The sequence below is a fragment of the Somniosus microcephalus genome, chromosome 8 (assembly GCF_052327205.1).
Source record: "Somniosus microcephalus isolate GS21.2 chromosome 8, FLI_Smic_1.0, whole genome shotgun sequence".
NCBI lineage: Eukaryota > Metazoa > Chordata > Chondrichthyes > Squaliformes > Somniosidae > Somniosus > Somniosus microcephalus.
In genome coordinates this window covers 240,485,941-240,500,660 of record NC_140994.1, presented here as the reverse complement: position 1 = coordinate 240,500,660, position 14,720 = coordinate 240,485,941, and positions in this window count along the sequence as shown.

Sequence of the window (14,720 nt, the reverse complement as noted above, 5' to 3'; positions counted from 1 at the left end):
GGAGACCAAAACTGTACACAATACTTCAGGTGTGGTCTCACCAGTGCCGTATATAATTACAGTCCCCTTTAGACAATACAATGTACTCATTGTACATTTTAACTTCACAATATTTCTAGTACAATATAGTATGGAGGCATTTTGTTATGTAGTGTATAATGTTTTATACCGTGTACATATTTTAGAGGGTATTATCTATATATTTTTTATATAGTTCACACAATATCAGTCTATATTGTAGGTATCTGTAGAGCCTAAATTATAAGTGTTCCCAGTGATCTGCCATATTTTTCACGCAACCTATCTGTCCCCTTTAGACAATGCAATAATTTACAGAACGAATAGACCTGGCACATTTAACACAAGCTCCAAAGTCCATCTTGTATTATTTTTGGTTGGATCATGTTTAGAAACATGGGGGTAGAATTCAAACATGCCGCCAGGGTGTAAAACTGGCATTGCGGATTGGCTGCCCGCTGTAGAAACCACCCGATTTTCACTTCCAATTACCAGCTGTGATTTTAATATCAGCAAACACAGATAAAGAAATCAGAAAAAGAAAGACTTGTTTTTATATAGCACCTTTCATGACCTCAGGGTGTCGCAAAGCGCTGAGATCGTGAAAGGTGCTTTTTAAATGCAAATCTTGTAAGGGGGTCCCAAACTTTTTTTGTCAAAATAAGTATTATCTCTTGTGAGGAATTGGGTCTAAGATACTATGAAACATAAGCATACAGACTAGTCACTAATGTATCTCAATAGTTGCATCTCTGATATTTCCCTTCTGTGTTTTGAGTAAAAACCATTGTGATTCACAGTTTGAAGAGTTAATGATCACAAAGGATAGCATTTTCTTCTGAGCTGCAATATCTCCAAACTGAACAGATATACAGGCTTCCTGACTTCTTGCTCCTGGCAAAGAGCAGGGCTTCAGGAAGCATTGTTTGGGAAATTGCGGGTCCATATTGCCCAGTCTTCCATCCATTAAGTTTATGGGACAGAAATCAGTCACTATGGACTTCTGATTTCCCAACCAGTGCTCCCTGCAAGCAGCACTCCTCACCAGGAGCGCCCAATCACGGAATCCTCTTAGATGTCTTCAGAACTAATATTATTAGATAACATCATTGAACCTACAGTTACAATTTGGACAATCTAACAACTCCCTCTGTTCAAGTTCACAGTAAAAGATAGCTTCTGGAAGTAGGTTCCCATCTTTGTCTTTATTCGCATATGGGATGTGGGCATCACTGGCATGGCCAGCATTTATTGCCCATCCCTACTTGCCCTTGAGAAGGTGGTGGTGACCCACTTTCTTGAACCCATGCAGTCCGTTTGGTGAAGGTATTCCCACAGTGCTGTTAGGTAGGGAGTTCCATGTTTTGACCCAGTGGCGATGAAGGATCGGCGATATACTTCTACGTCAGGATGGTGTGTGACTTGGAGGGGAACTTGGAGGTGGTGGTGTTCCCATGCGCCTGCTGCCCTTGTCCTTCTAGGTCGAAGAAGTTGCAGGTTTGGGAGGTGCTGCTGAAGAAGCCTTGGCGAGTTGCTGCAGTGCATCTTGTAGATGGTACACACTGCAGCCACGGTACACCAGTGGTGGAGGGAGTGAATGTTTAAGGTGGTGGATGGGGTGCGGATCAAACAGGTTGCTTTGTCTTGGATGGTGTCTAGATTATTGGGTGTTGTTGCAGCTGCACTCATCCAGGCAAACATAGAAACATAGAAGATAGGTGCAGGAGTAGGCCATTCGGCCCCTTGAGCCTGCTTCGCCATTCAATGCGATCATGGCTGATCACCCAAATTCAGTACCCTGTCCCTCCTTTCTCCCCATATCCCTTGATCCCTTTAGCCTTAAGAAATATTTCTAACTCCTTCTTGAATATATTTAAGAATGAATTGGCCTCTACTGCCTTCTGTGGTAGAGAATTCCACAGGTTCACCACTCTCTGGGTGAAGAAATTTCTCCTCATCTCTGTCCTAAATGGCTTACCCCTTATCCTTAGAGTGTGACCCCTGGTTCTGGACTCCCTGACCATCAGGAACATTCTTCCTGCATCTAGTCTGTCTAGTCCTGTTAGAATTTTATAAGTTTCAATGAGATCCCCTCTCATTCTTCTAAACTACAGCGAGTACAAGCCCAATCGACCCAATCTCTCCTCATACGTCATTCCTGCCATCCCAGGTATCAGCCTGGTGAATCTTCACTGCACTCCTTCCATGGCAAGAACATCCTTCCTCAGATAAGGCGACCAAAACTGCACACAATACTCAAGATGTGGTCTCACCAAGGCCCTTTACAACTGCAGCAAGACATCCTTGTTCCTGTACTCAAACGCTCTCACTACGAAGGCCAACATACCATTTGCCTTCTTAACCGCCTGCTGCACCTGCATGGTTACCTTCAGCGACTGGTGCACAAGGACACCCAGGTCTCGTTGCTCTTCCCCTTCTCTCAATCTATTGCCATTCAGATAATAATCTGCCTTCTTGATTTTGACACCAAAGTGGATAACCTCGCATTTATCCATGTTATATTGCATCTGCCATGCTTCTGCCCAATCACCAAACCTGTCCAAATCATACTGGATTTTTTCAGCATCCTCCTCACAGCACACCCGCCCACCCAGCTTTGTGTCATCTGCAAACTTGGAGATATTACATCTAGTTCCCTCATCCAGATCATTAATACATTTTGTGAATAGCTGGGGTCCAAGGACCGATCCCTGCGGTACCCCACTAGTCACTGCCTGCCATTCGGAAAAAGAGCCGTTTATTACAACTCTTTGCTTTCTGTCTGCCAACCAGTTCTCTATCCAAGTCAATACCTTGTCCCCAATCCCATGTGCCTTAATTTTACACGCTAATCTCTTATGTGGGACCTTATCGAAAGCCTTTTGAAAGTCCAAATACACCACATCCACTGGTTCTCCCTTACCTATTTTACCAGTTACATCCTCAAAAAATTCCAGTAGATTAGTCAAGCACGATTTACCTTTTGTAAATCCATGTTGACTTTGTCCGATCCGGTCACTGTTTTCCAAGTGCTCTGCTATTACATCTTTTATAATGGACTCTAGCATTTTCTCCACTACCGATGTCAGGCTTACCGGTCTGTATTTCCCCTTTTCTCTCTACCACCTTTTTTGAACAGTGGGGTAACATTAGCTACCCACCAATCCATGGGTACTGTTCCAGATTCTATCGAATTTTGGAAGATGACCAGCAATGCATCCACTATTTCTAGGGCCACTTCCTTAAGTACCCTAGGATGTAGATTATCAGGTCCTGGGGATTTATCGGTCTTCAATCCCATCAATTTCTCTAACACCATTTCCCTACAAATACTGATTTCTATCAGTTCCTCCCTTTCATCAGACCCTATGTTCCCCGACATCTCTGGGAGGTTATTTGTGTCCTCCTTTGTGATGACAGAACCAAAGTATGTATTTAATTGGTCTGCCAGTTCTTTGTTCCCCATTATAAATTCCCCTGATTCTGACTGCAAGGGACCTACGCTTGACTTCACCAATCTTTTTCTCTTCACATATCTATAAAAGCTTTTACAGTCAGTTTTTATGTTCCTTGCAAGCTTACTCTCATACTCTATTTCCCCTCTCTTAATTAATCCCTTTGTCCTCCTTTGTTGGATCCTAAACTGCTCCCAATCCTCAGGTTTACTGCTTTTTCTGGCCAATTTATATGCCCTCTCCTTGGATCTTATGCTATCTCTAATTTCCCTTGTTAGCCACTGTTGAGTCACCTTTTTTGTTTTATTTTTATGCCAAACTGGGATGAACAAATTCCATAGTTCATCCATGCGATCTTTGAATGTTTGCCATTGCCTAACCACCGTCAACCCTTTGAGTGACATTCCCCAATCAATCCTACCCAACTCGCGCCTCATACCATCGTAGTTTCCTTTATTTAAATTCAGGACCCTATTCCCTGAGTCATGTAGGGGGTGGCGTGTGCCCTGTCAGCTCTGCCCCTGACTGTCTCTGAACGGTTCGAATCACTCCCACACCCCTGGGTTCTAGACACCAGACTTAAGTACCGGCGGCGTTACAGAAAATAGAGTAGACAACTGTTTTGGTACAAGAAAACTGTAATTTTATTAAAAGGCACAACAATAATACAATACTGGAAAAGAAATCACTGGAATAATTACAGGCATACAAAGTTACACTTAATTGGGAATGGGGAACACACGGCACATCGAGGGAACATACACATTAAAAATCCTCTTATCCTTATCCCACCCCCAATACCTAACTAGATTATGTTATGAGGGGCCAGGGATTTATGCTGACCAATGGGGTTTCCTTGACAATCCAAAACCTGTTGACCAAGCCGGTTGTGGTTTTGGGGTTCGCTCTTGTTGTCCTTTGGGGTCTGCCGTCATCATGTGGCCACAGGGCGCGGCAATGGTGTCGTCTGTGTAAAGTGCCCTCCTTTTTCCTCCGTTAGAAATACGGTGTAAAGTCTTTACTTTGGGTACTTTACTTTGCAGGAATGGTTTTTCTTCTGGTGGCGGTTTGGTCGCCGATGGCTTTGTTGCGGTTGGGGCCTGGTTGGCGGTTTATATTGTCACTTTGATCTTACTACCCATGCTTCAAACACCAGCTTATAACTAGGCTGGGGTATGTACCCGCTCGTCCCCAACGCTTCCTTTTTCGCTGCCCTTCTCTGCCTTATTGGTTTTTACCGTTTGTCTCTTCTCGTCTGCCCGTTTGCGGCCCGTGTGTCCTGTGCGCGTTCGAGTCGGGTCCCGTTCTCCTCCCGCGTTTGGCCCCCGGTGTTGTAATGGGCATCCTCGGTGTCGAGCAGCGCGGGGAGGGAGAGGAAAGCCAGCGACGAGGCAAGAGACAAGAGCCGAGAGACCTTGGCTACCGGTGGGCCTACAATTATACCCGGTTCTTCACCCCTTATCTGCGCGCCAAATCAGGTCAGTTCTTTGTCTAAATTTTGGCGGGCTCGTCTAAAGTGATTACAGTCATTCACTTTAACAGCTACTGGGGCGGTTGTCTCCTTGTTTAATGGCTTCAATATCCTGGCTGTTTGTTATTTATGAAACTTAATCGTCTTTTCCTGGCTTGGTAGCTACCTGTGAGCTGTTACCGATTATTTATGCAAAAAAAGTTAATGGCCTCAAGATTAGGCCCATCCTGACTTGATCTGTTCCAAGGTGAAGAATGCATATTCTGTGTTTACCTAGCTGTCTGGCTTTAGAAAAGGACAAAGCCTTTCACAGATCCATGCACGTTAAGTTTTGTTTCAGGATTTGAATGGGCCTGCCTTCTGCAGGGCCTTGCTTTTAAAATCCTGTCGGTTTTGGTCACGAGGTTTCAGAAGCCATTTTGGGTACCCTTTTTAATAACTTGTCCATACAGGGTCCCTTTATCCATAACTTTCAGAGAATGTGGGAATTTTGAGAACCCTACAGTCAACTCCTTCACTCTCCATCTTAATGAAGAATTCTATTGTGGCGGTCCCATTGGTTGTCCTTTTACCCGAACCGCTACACTATCATATTATGATCGCTCTGACCCAAGGGGCCTCGCACAACAAGATTGCTAATTAATCCTTTCTCATTACATAATACCCAGTCTAAGATGGCCTGATCTCTAGTTGGTTCCTCGACATATTGGTCCAGGAAACCATCCCGTATACACTCCAGGAATTCCTCCTCCACAGTATTGTTACTAATTCGGTTAGCCCAATCTATATGTAGATTAAAGTCACCCATGATAACTTACTTGTGCTTTGTAGATGGTAGAAAGGTTTTGAGGTGTCAGGAGGTGAGACACTCGCCGCAGAATACCCAGCCTCTGACCTGCTCTTATTGCCACAGTATTTATGTGGCTGGTCCAGTTAAATTTCTAGTTAATGGTGACCCCCAGGATATTGATGGTGGGGGATTCGGCGATGGTAATGCCATTGAATGTAATGGGCAGGTGGTTAGACTCTCGCTTGTTGGAGATAGTCATTGCTTGGCACTTCTGTGGCATGAATGTTACCTACCACTTATCATCTCAAGCCTGAACGTCGTCCAGGTCTTGTTGCATGCAGGCATGAACTGCTTCATTATCTGAGGAGTTGTGAATGGTGCTGAACACTGCAGTCATCAGCGAACATCCCCATTTCTGACCTTATGATGGAGGGAAGGTCATTGATGAAGCAGCTGAAGATGGTTGGGCCTAGGACACTGCCCTGAGGAACTCCTGCAGCCATGTCCTGGGGCTGTGATGATTGACCATCAACCACCACAACCATCTTCCTTTGTGCTAGGTATGACTCCAGCCAGTGGAGTGTTTTCCCCTGATTCCCATTGACTTCAGTTTTACTAGGGCTCCTTGATGCCACACGGTCAAATGCTGCCTTGATGTCAAGGGCAGCCATTCTCTCATGATCTGAAACTTACAGCCATACACATTGCGTGGATTGCGCGGATTACCAATTGTTCTTTTACTCTGGTCTTTCACAGCACACACTCTGAAAGATGGAAAACACCACAATGTCAGACTATACTCTTCAGGTTAGGACTAATGGACAAATTTATTTACAACAATTATGATTCCACAGAAGCAAACATGCACCAAATAATCAGCAATGTAATGGCCCATAAATTTGGGTCTCCACAGGTGAGTACGCACGGGGGACTCACCCGTAGGCCCAACAGAAGTGCCGGTTTCGTGCATGCACTGCGCATGCGTGGGAAATCGGCACTTCCATTCCCTTAAAGGAAGGGGTTCAGAGGTCGAATGCATATGCCGGAGAGGCAGCGTGTGCGCATGGAACTTACGTTTTTTTTGAAGGGTTCTCCGGGAGGGTAACTCTCCATAAAGTTACACATGTAAAAAGCAGGCGCAAGACCTGCTTCCCCCGAAAACTAAAAGCTATCCCTAACAAGGTAAGTGGTGAATTAATTAAAATGAAAACATTTTTTCCACAGGTTTATTATTTTTAAATACTTTAAAGAAAGGTAAGTTTATTTTTAGTCCTGTTAGAAAATGTAATTAATTTTTTCAAAAATTTAAACTATTTTTTAAAATAGTTATTTTATGTAATTTATAGTTATTTTAAAAATGTGATTTTTAAAAATTTATTTGAAGTTTTAGTTATGTTTTGGGGCTTATAGTATTTATAGTTTTGACAGCTCTTCCTCTCAAACTTATGAATGAAGCATTCCCTGCTCCGATTGGCTCCCCATGGCCCACGTGATCCCAGAGGACACATCGAATGAACTGCGCCCCTGGGATACGCAAGCACTGCATGCCGGCATTTGGAGGAGGCCCAGGATCGGAATCCCATGCGGGCCCACAGCTCAACGGCAGGTCGGTAAGTGCAGGTCGGGGGCTTGCACCCGCGGGAAGCTCCCGACCCGAATTTCTGGGCCAATGTGCTTCTTGCACAAGACTTTAAACTGTTTTCAAAATAGTAAAAAGTCCAATTCTTTAGTGTTCTGTTCAGAATCTTTTAATTGAGTCTTTGATGAACATCGAGATGCTCCAGCCTCACAGAGCCCTTCCTAGTGCCAGTGTTTAGACACGGGCCTTTAAGCTGGGAACTGAACATCGTTCGACTGCTCTTCAGGTATACCCATGACATTGCTTGAAGAGGAAGTTGACTTCTTTGAAGTGCACCCCACATCAAAGTAGTCCTTTACCTTTAAGCTTGCTATTTACTTTACCATTTAGACAGATAGTGAACAGCAGTCTCTTGATTTTGGTTTTCTTCTGACTTGCATATCAAATAGTTTTATGCAAACAGCCATAGAGCATGAAACAGACCTAGAGTATGAAACAGACATCTGCAAATTATGCCTTTTTTTAAATTTCAAAGACATGAAGGAATTTCTGAAACAATTGAAATAGGAATATGTGTAATTCAAGAAAAGACTGCCTGCTACCCCCGAAAAATAAAAGCTATCACTAAATAGATTTGTCTATTTTGTTACTATAGAATATGCATTGAAAATGCATGTTTGCATCAAATTGCTATCATTTTAATTTAATGACTTGCCTACCAGTAGTTTCAACAGAATATAAGGTGAGGTGTCAGATATGGTACCTATTTGACGCTGAGTCCAGCTTCTGGCCTGATATCCTCTCCAGCAGAAAGCCTACTTCCACCTCCTTAATATTGCCCGTCTTTGCCCCTGCCTCAGCCTATCTGCTACTGAAACTCTCATCCAGGCTTTTATTACTTTCGGACTTGACTATTCCCATGCTCTTCTGGATGGCCTCATATCTTCCACCTTCCATAAACTTTACCTCACCCTAAAATCTGCTGCTCATATCCTAACTCGCACCAAGTCCCGCTCAATTATCACCCCTGTGCTCGCTTAGCTCAACACTGCTTCCACCTAAGCTTTGTGGCTAATGGAAGTGATTCTAGTCTGCTCATACTTTAGGCAGGAAACTCTTGAGAACTGGAATTCGTGTCTGCAGCCAGCGGCAGCTGGAATCACTCCCATTAGTAGCAGGACTTGGGGATTAGCGGAGCTGAGAGGAGAGGGAAATGAGGAAATGGATGGCAATAAAGGGGGAGGGAAGGGGGAAATGCACAACAATGATGGAGAAAAGAAAGAGTTAAATAAATAGGACAGGAAAGACAGGGCCAGGTGCAGGCCCAGTCTCTCTTCGTAAGTTCAGTCCCTTTTCACAGGCCCAGTCTTTCATCACAGACCCAGTCCCTCATCACAGGCCCAGTCCCTCATCACAGACCCAGTCCCTCATCACAGGCCCAGTCCCACATCACAGGCCCAGTCCCTCATCACAGGCCCAGACCCTCATCACAGACCCAGTCCCTCATCACAGGCCCAGTCCCACATCACAGGCCCAGTCCCTCATCATAGGCCCAGTCCCTCATCACAGGCCCAGTCCCTCACCATGGGCCCAGTCCCTCATCACAGGCCCAGTCCCTCATCACAGACCCAGTCCCACATCACAGGCCCAGTCCCACATCACAGGCCCAGTCCCTCATCACAGGCCCAGTCCCTCATCACAGGCCCAGTCCCTCATCACAGACCCAGTCCCTCATCACAGGCCCAGTCCCTCATCACAGGCCCAGTCCCTCATCACAGACCCAGTCCCACATCACAGGCCCAGTCCCTCATCACAGGCCCAGTCCCTCATCACAGACCCAACCCCACATCACAGGCCCAGTCCCTCATCACAGACCCAGTCCCACATCACAGGCCCAGTCCCACATCACAGGCCCAGTCCCTCATCACAGGCCCAGTCCCACATCACAGGCCCAGTCCCACATCACAGGCTCAGTCCCTCATCACAGGCCCAGTCCCTCATCATGGACCCAACCCCTCATCACAAGCCCAGGTCCTCATCATGGGGCCAGTCACCTAATGAACCAGCCATTAGGGTAAATTTCCACAGGCATTCTCCAAATTGGCCACCATTGCTTTGGCAGAAGCTTTCTGGAAATCCCGGAGAACTAGAATTAGCAGTGTTTATACCGTTTCTCTGAAGCTTCCACAGACCTTCAGGGGTTTCAATGGATTGGGGAAAAACCTCACAGAAATTTATCCCACTTCAGTCCTGCTCTCCAATTGAAGCAATTGGTTAATACATCGTCCGATCTCAGTGGAAAAGATCATTCTTTTTATTGTGAAATGCTATCAAGCTGATATACATCTTAAAACAATGGTTGTAAGCTTAAAACCACAAACACTCAGCATGCTTGCCATAATCACACTCTGTTTCAGATGGCACATCCAATGCTTCTAACCTTTCCAAAAAAGATGATTAGTGCATGCTGAGAATTAATAGATGCCCTTGTTTGAGTTATTACTATATTAGTAACATAGGGTGCAGGAAGTTTAAGCTACGTTCCTTCTATAGTTAGCAACATTAGTAACACAGGATACAGGAAGTTTGAACTAAGGTCACTTTATGTTGATGACTTACAGTGCAACAGACATTTTGTTTTAATGTGCCTCTTTCTATTAGGAAATTGGTACCTTGAAAATGAATGGAATGAAATGGATCAGATATAGCCACTGGACTGCTGAAAAATCAATTTCCTAAAGTGGCTCCCAATGTCTCCGTTAGTAAGTGAGGAACTGAGCTCTATGTGGCAGGTTTGATTCCTGATCTCAGCTAAGGAGTCTCCAGGGGAGCTAAAAATTGACCTCAACAAACCCAGGTAAAGGGGGAAAAAAAATATCAGGTAGGAATCCACTGGTGTCACTGTACAATGACGATTGCTGGAAGGTTTATGTGTGTGGACGTGAGCTGAGGACAAGATTGAGCTTGGCTTTGATACTTGACATGCACAAATTTTTTAAAAAAAAGTTACTACAGTGGATATAGGTGCAAAAACAGGAGAGCTGTTGTCTGCGCGCAAAACCTTTGCTTCGCCACTGACTACAAATTACGAGCCATTGTATTTACAGTAAGAGCGCCCCTCCCATTGTTCACGTTTGTGACCTCCACGGCTTGATTGATGCATTGTTTACAACTCTGTTAACTAACAGGTGATTCAACAACACTGTGGCAGCTGCATTTTGCTCATTTGTGCACTGGCGCAAGAAACAGCTGGTCAGCAATTGAAAATTACCCCCAGTTCTATGGTAAACTCAATGGGGGTCATTTTGACTTTAGACGATAGTGTGAAACGTGCGCTATCGGCTCGGCAACCCGTTAAACCCCTCTCCCCATTTTTGTTCATGAGGTTGATTCCGGAGATGAAGGGGTTGTCTTATGAAGAAAGGTTGAGCAGGTTGGGCCTATACTCATTGGAGTTTAGCAAAAAATATAAAAACAGATGGCAAGAGTTTCTATAGTTATATAAAAAGAAAAAGGGTGGCTAAAGTAAATGTTGGTCCCTTAGAGGATGAGACCGGGAAATTAATGGTGGGAAACATGGAGATGGCAAAAACGCTGAGCAAATATTTTGTATCAGTCTTTACAGTAGAGGACACTAAGAATATCCCAACACTGGGCAAACAGGGGGCTCTAGGGGGGGAGGAGCTAAATACGATTAAAATCACTAAGGAAGTGGTACTCGGTAAAATAATGGGACTTAAGGTGGATAAATCCCCTGGACCTGATGGCTTACATCCTAGGGTCTTGAGGGAAGTGGCGGTAGGGATTGTGGATGCATTGGTAATAATTTTCCAAAACTCCCTGGACTCAGCAAAGGTCCCGGCAGATTGGAAAACTGCTAATGTAACACCCTTATTTAAAAAGGGTAGTAGACAGAAGGCTGGAAACTATAGACCAGTTAGCCTAACATCTGTGGTTGGTAAAATTTTAGAGTCCATTATTAAGGAGACAGTAACGGGACATTTGGATAAACATAATTTAATAGGACAAAGTCAGCATGGTTTTACGAAGGGGAAGTCATGTTTGACAAATTTGCTTGAGTTCTTTGAGGATGTAACAAACAGGGTGGATAAAGGGAAACCAGTGGACGTAGTGTATTTAGACTTCCAAAAGGCATTTGACAAGGTGCCACACAAAAGATTATTGCTCAAGATTAAAAATCACGGGATTGGGGGTAATATTCTGGCATGGGTGGAGGATTGGCTCTCTAACAGAAAGCAGAGAGTTGGGATAAATGGTTCATTCTCAGACTGGCAATCAGTAACTCGTGGTGTTCCACAGGGGTCAGTGCTGGGACCCCAACTCTTTACAATCTATATTAACGATTTGGAGGAAGGGACCGAGTGTAACATATCAAAATTTGCAGATAATACAAAGATGGGAGGGAAAGTACTGAGTGAGGAGGACATAAAAAATCTGCAAAAGGGTTATAGACAGGCTAAGTAAATGGGCAGAGATTTGGCAGATGGAATATAATACTGGAAAGTGTGAGGTTATGCACTTTGGCAGGAAAAATCATAGAGCAAGTTATTATCTTAATGGCAAGAAACTGGAAAGTACTGCAGTACAAAGGGATCTGGGAGTCCTGGTGCACGAAACACCAAAATTTAGTATGCAGGTACAGCAGGTGATCAAGAAGGCCAATGGAATGTTGGCTTTTATTGCTAGGGGGATAGAATATAAAAACAGGGAGGTCTTGCTGCAGTTGTACAAGGTATTGGTGAGACCACACCTGGAATACTGCATACAGTTTTGGTGTCCATACTTAAGAAAAGACATATTTGCTCTCGAGGCAGTACAAAGAAGGTTCACTCGGTTAATCCCGGGGATGAGGGGGTGGTCATATGAGGAGAGGTTGAGTAGATTGGGACTCTACTCATTGGAGTTCAGAAGAATGAGAGGCGATCTTATTGAAACATATAAGATTCTGAAGGGGCTTCACAGGGTAGATGCAGAGAGGATGCTTCCCCTCGTGGTGGAATCTAGAACTGGGGGCATAATTTCAGAATAAGGGGAAACCCTTTTAAATCGGAAATGAGGAGGAATTTCTTCTCTCAGAGGGTGGTGAATCTTTGGAATTCTCTTCCCCAGAGAGCTGTGGAGGCTGGGTCATTGAATATATTTAAGGTGGAGATAGACAGATTTTTGAATGGTAAGGGAGTCAAGGGTTATGGGGAGCGGGCAGGGAAGTGGATTTGAGGCCAAGATCAGATCAACCATGATCTTATTGAATGGCGGAGCAGGCTCCAGGAGCCAAATGACCTACTCCTGCTCCTATGTCTTATGTTCTTCTGTTGTTTCGATTGAAGTCCATTGGGAGAGGTGTTTAACGGGTAGCCCAGCCAATATTGCGCGTTTTACTCTTATCGTCTGAAGTCATAACTGCCCCCAATATCTCGGCATGGACCAATCCATTGGTCCTGTTCTACAGCCTATCCTAAGCAGCTCGCAGGACAACTTATCCTTGTGGGGCAGAAATCTGCTTAATGGTACCAAATCTGTTGCCTTCTGTCAAACTCCGAATAGCTACCTTTGAAAATAAATTATTCATTCATGGGATGTGGGCATTGCTGGCAATGCCAGCATTTATTGCCCATCCCTAGTTGCCCTTGAGAAGGTGGTGGTGAGCCGCCTTCTTGAACCGCTGTAGTCCATGTGGTGAGGGGACTCCCACGGGGAGGGAGTTCCAGGATTTTGACCCAGCAACGATGAAGGAACAGCGATATACCTCCAAGTCAGGATGGTGTGTGACTTGGAGGGGAACTTGGAAGTGGTGGTGTTCCCATGCGCCTGCTGCCCTGGTCCTTCTAGGTGGTAGAAGTTGCGGGTTTGGGAGGTGCTGCTGAAGAAACCTTGACGAGTTGCTGCAGTGCATCTTGTAGATGGTAAAAACTGATTCCTATGGAGTTTGGATTTCCTCAGGTTTTTTTTATAAGGAGTTGTGGATTAGGACAGTGTTAAGCAAAAAATTCAGAACTTGCTAAGATATGTCCATCTTTTTCTTTTCGTCTGCTGTGCTTATATGGTAAAGCGCATGGAGTTTGAATGTGTAAAACCTGCTGGGTTGCTGATTTGTCTGTTCTCCACACCATTAAATAAACTCAACCCTTTTTTTGCATCAGGCCAGCTAGAACAAGAAATGAAGAAATGATCCCAGCTGGGATTTATTAAATTCGATCGTTTGTCTGGTCATCACCTTCATTGTCTGTGTACTGTCGTTGCTGGCTTTGGTTTTTCTTCGCCCTGAGCTCATGCTCTGTGACTGACAAGGATCCAGCAGTGAGGAATCCAAATCAGCAACAGGAGCGTTGTAAAGTGCCGACATGTAAGCCTAGAAATTGTTCTGCACAGCGCCCAAGTTACTTGGACTTCTAAGGCCCCAATATGGCGGGCAGGAAACATGCGCATGTGATCGGCTGGCAGTGTGCTGCCCACCATATTGGGTAAGGACAAAAAATATGCATCCTTTACCCAGGCCTGAATGAGGCATTAGGTCCTTTGCATATGTAAATAACAGTTTTTTGAGGTCACCTCTCCAAGATTAGTTTGCCCCAAAGCAGCCAGCGCCAACCAAGCCTAGGGATTGCTTCCCAAACAAGTGTGTGAGTAAGGAGGAGTGCTCCTCCAGACATTAAAGGGTCAAGTACCCCGGCTTCCCTGCCCACCTCCGCCCCATCACTGTCGCTCCTGGCCCACAACTCCACTCCCAGCTGGACCCCCCGATCTCATAGTCCCAACCCCCAAACTTCACCGCTCCTGGTCCCGAACCCCCCTCCCCCCAGTCCCTTGCCCCTCCGATCAACAGCCCCATGCCCTCCCCCGCCCCAGACCCACTTACCTTGACTTGCCCAACCCCCTGCCTCATGTTCCCTGGCCTTCCGAACCTCAACCCGTGAATTCCACCCCCCCCCGCAACCAAACCCACTTGCTTTGGCCCCCCCCCCCCAATCCCTGGCTCCTCATTCTCTAACCCCCATTTCCCAGCCCAGCGACTCCACAAACCGACTTGCTTTGCTCCCCCGCCAATCACTGGCCCCTCATTCTCTGGCCCCGATCCCCAGCCCCAAGACCACCAGACCCACTTACCTTACGATTACACTAGTAGCGGCCAGATTATCCTCTTTGCTGCCAGAGCCTCGGGCCTCACTATTCAGGCGTAGGGAATGCACCCTGCGTCCATGGCATGGCCAAAAATAGCCATGCCTGAACTTCAGGGCCACGATGTCGTGTTGTGCTGGATGTCTCACTATACTGATTTTAAAATTTTCATCTGTGTTCTCAAAACCTTCCATGGCCTTGCCCCTCCCTTGCTTTGTAACCTCCTCCAACCCTGCAACCTTTCGCGATATCTGCGCTCCTCCAACTTTG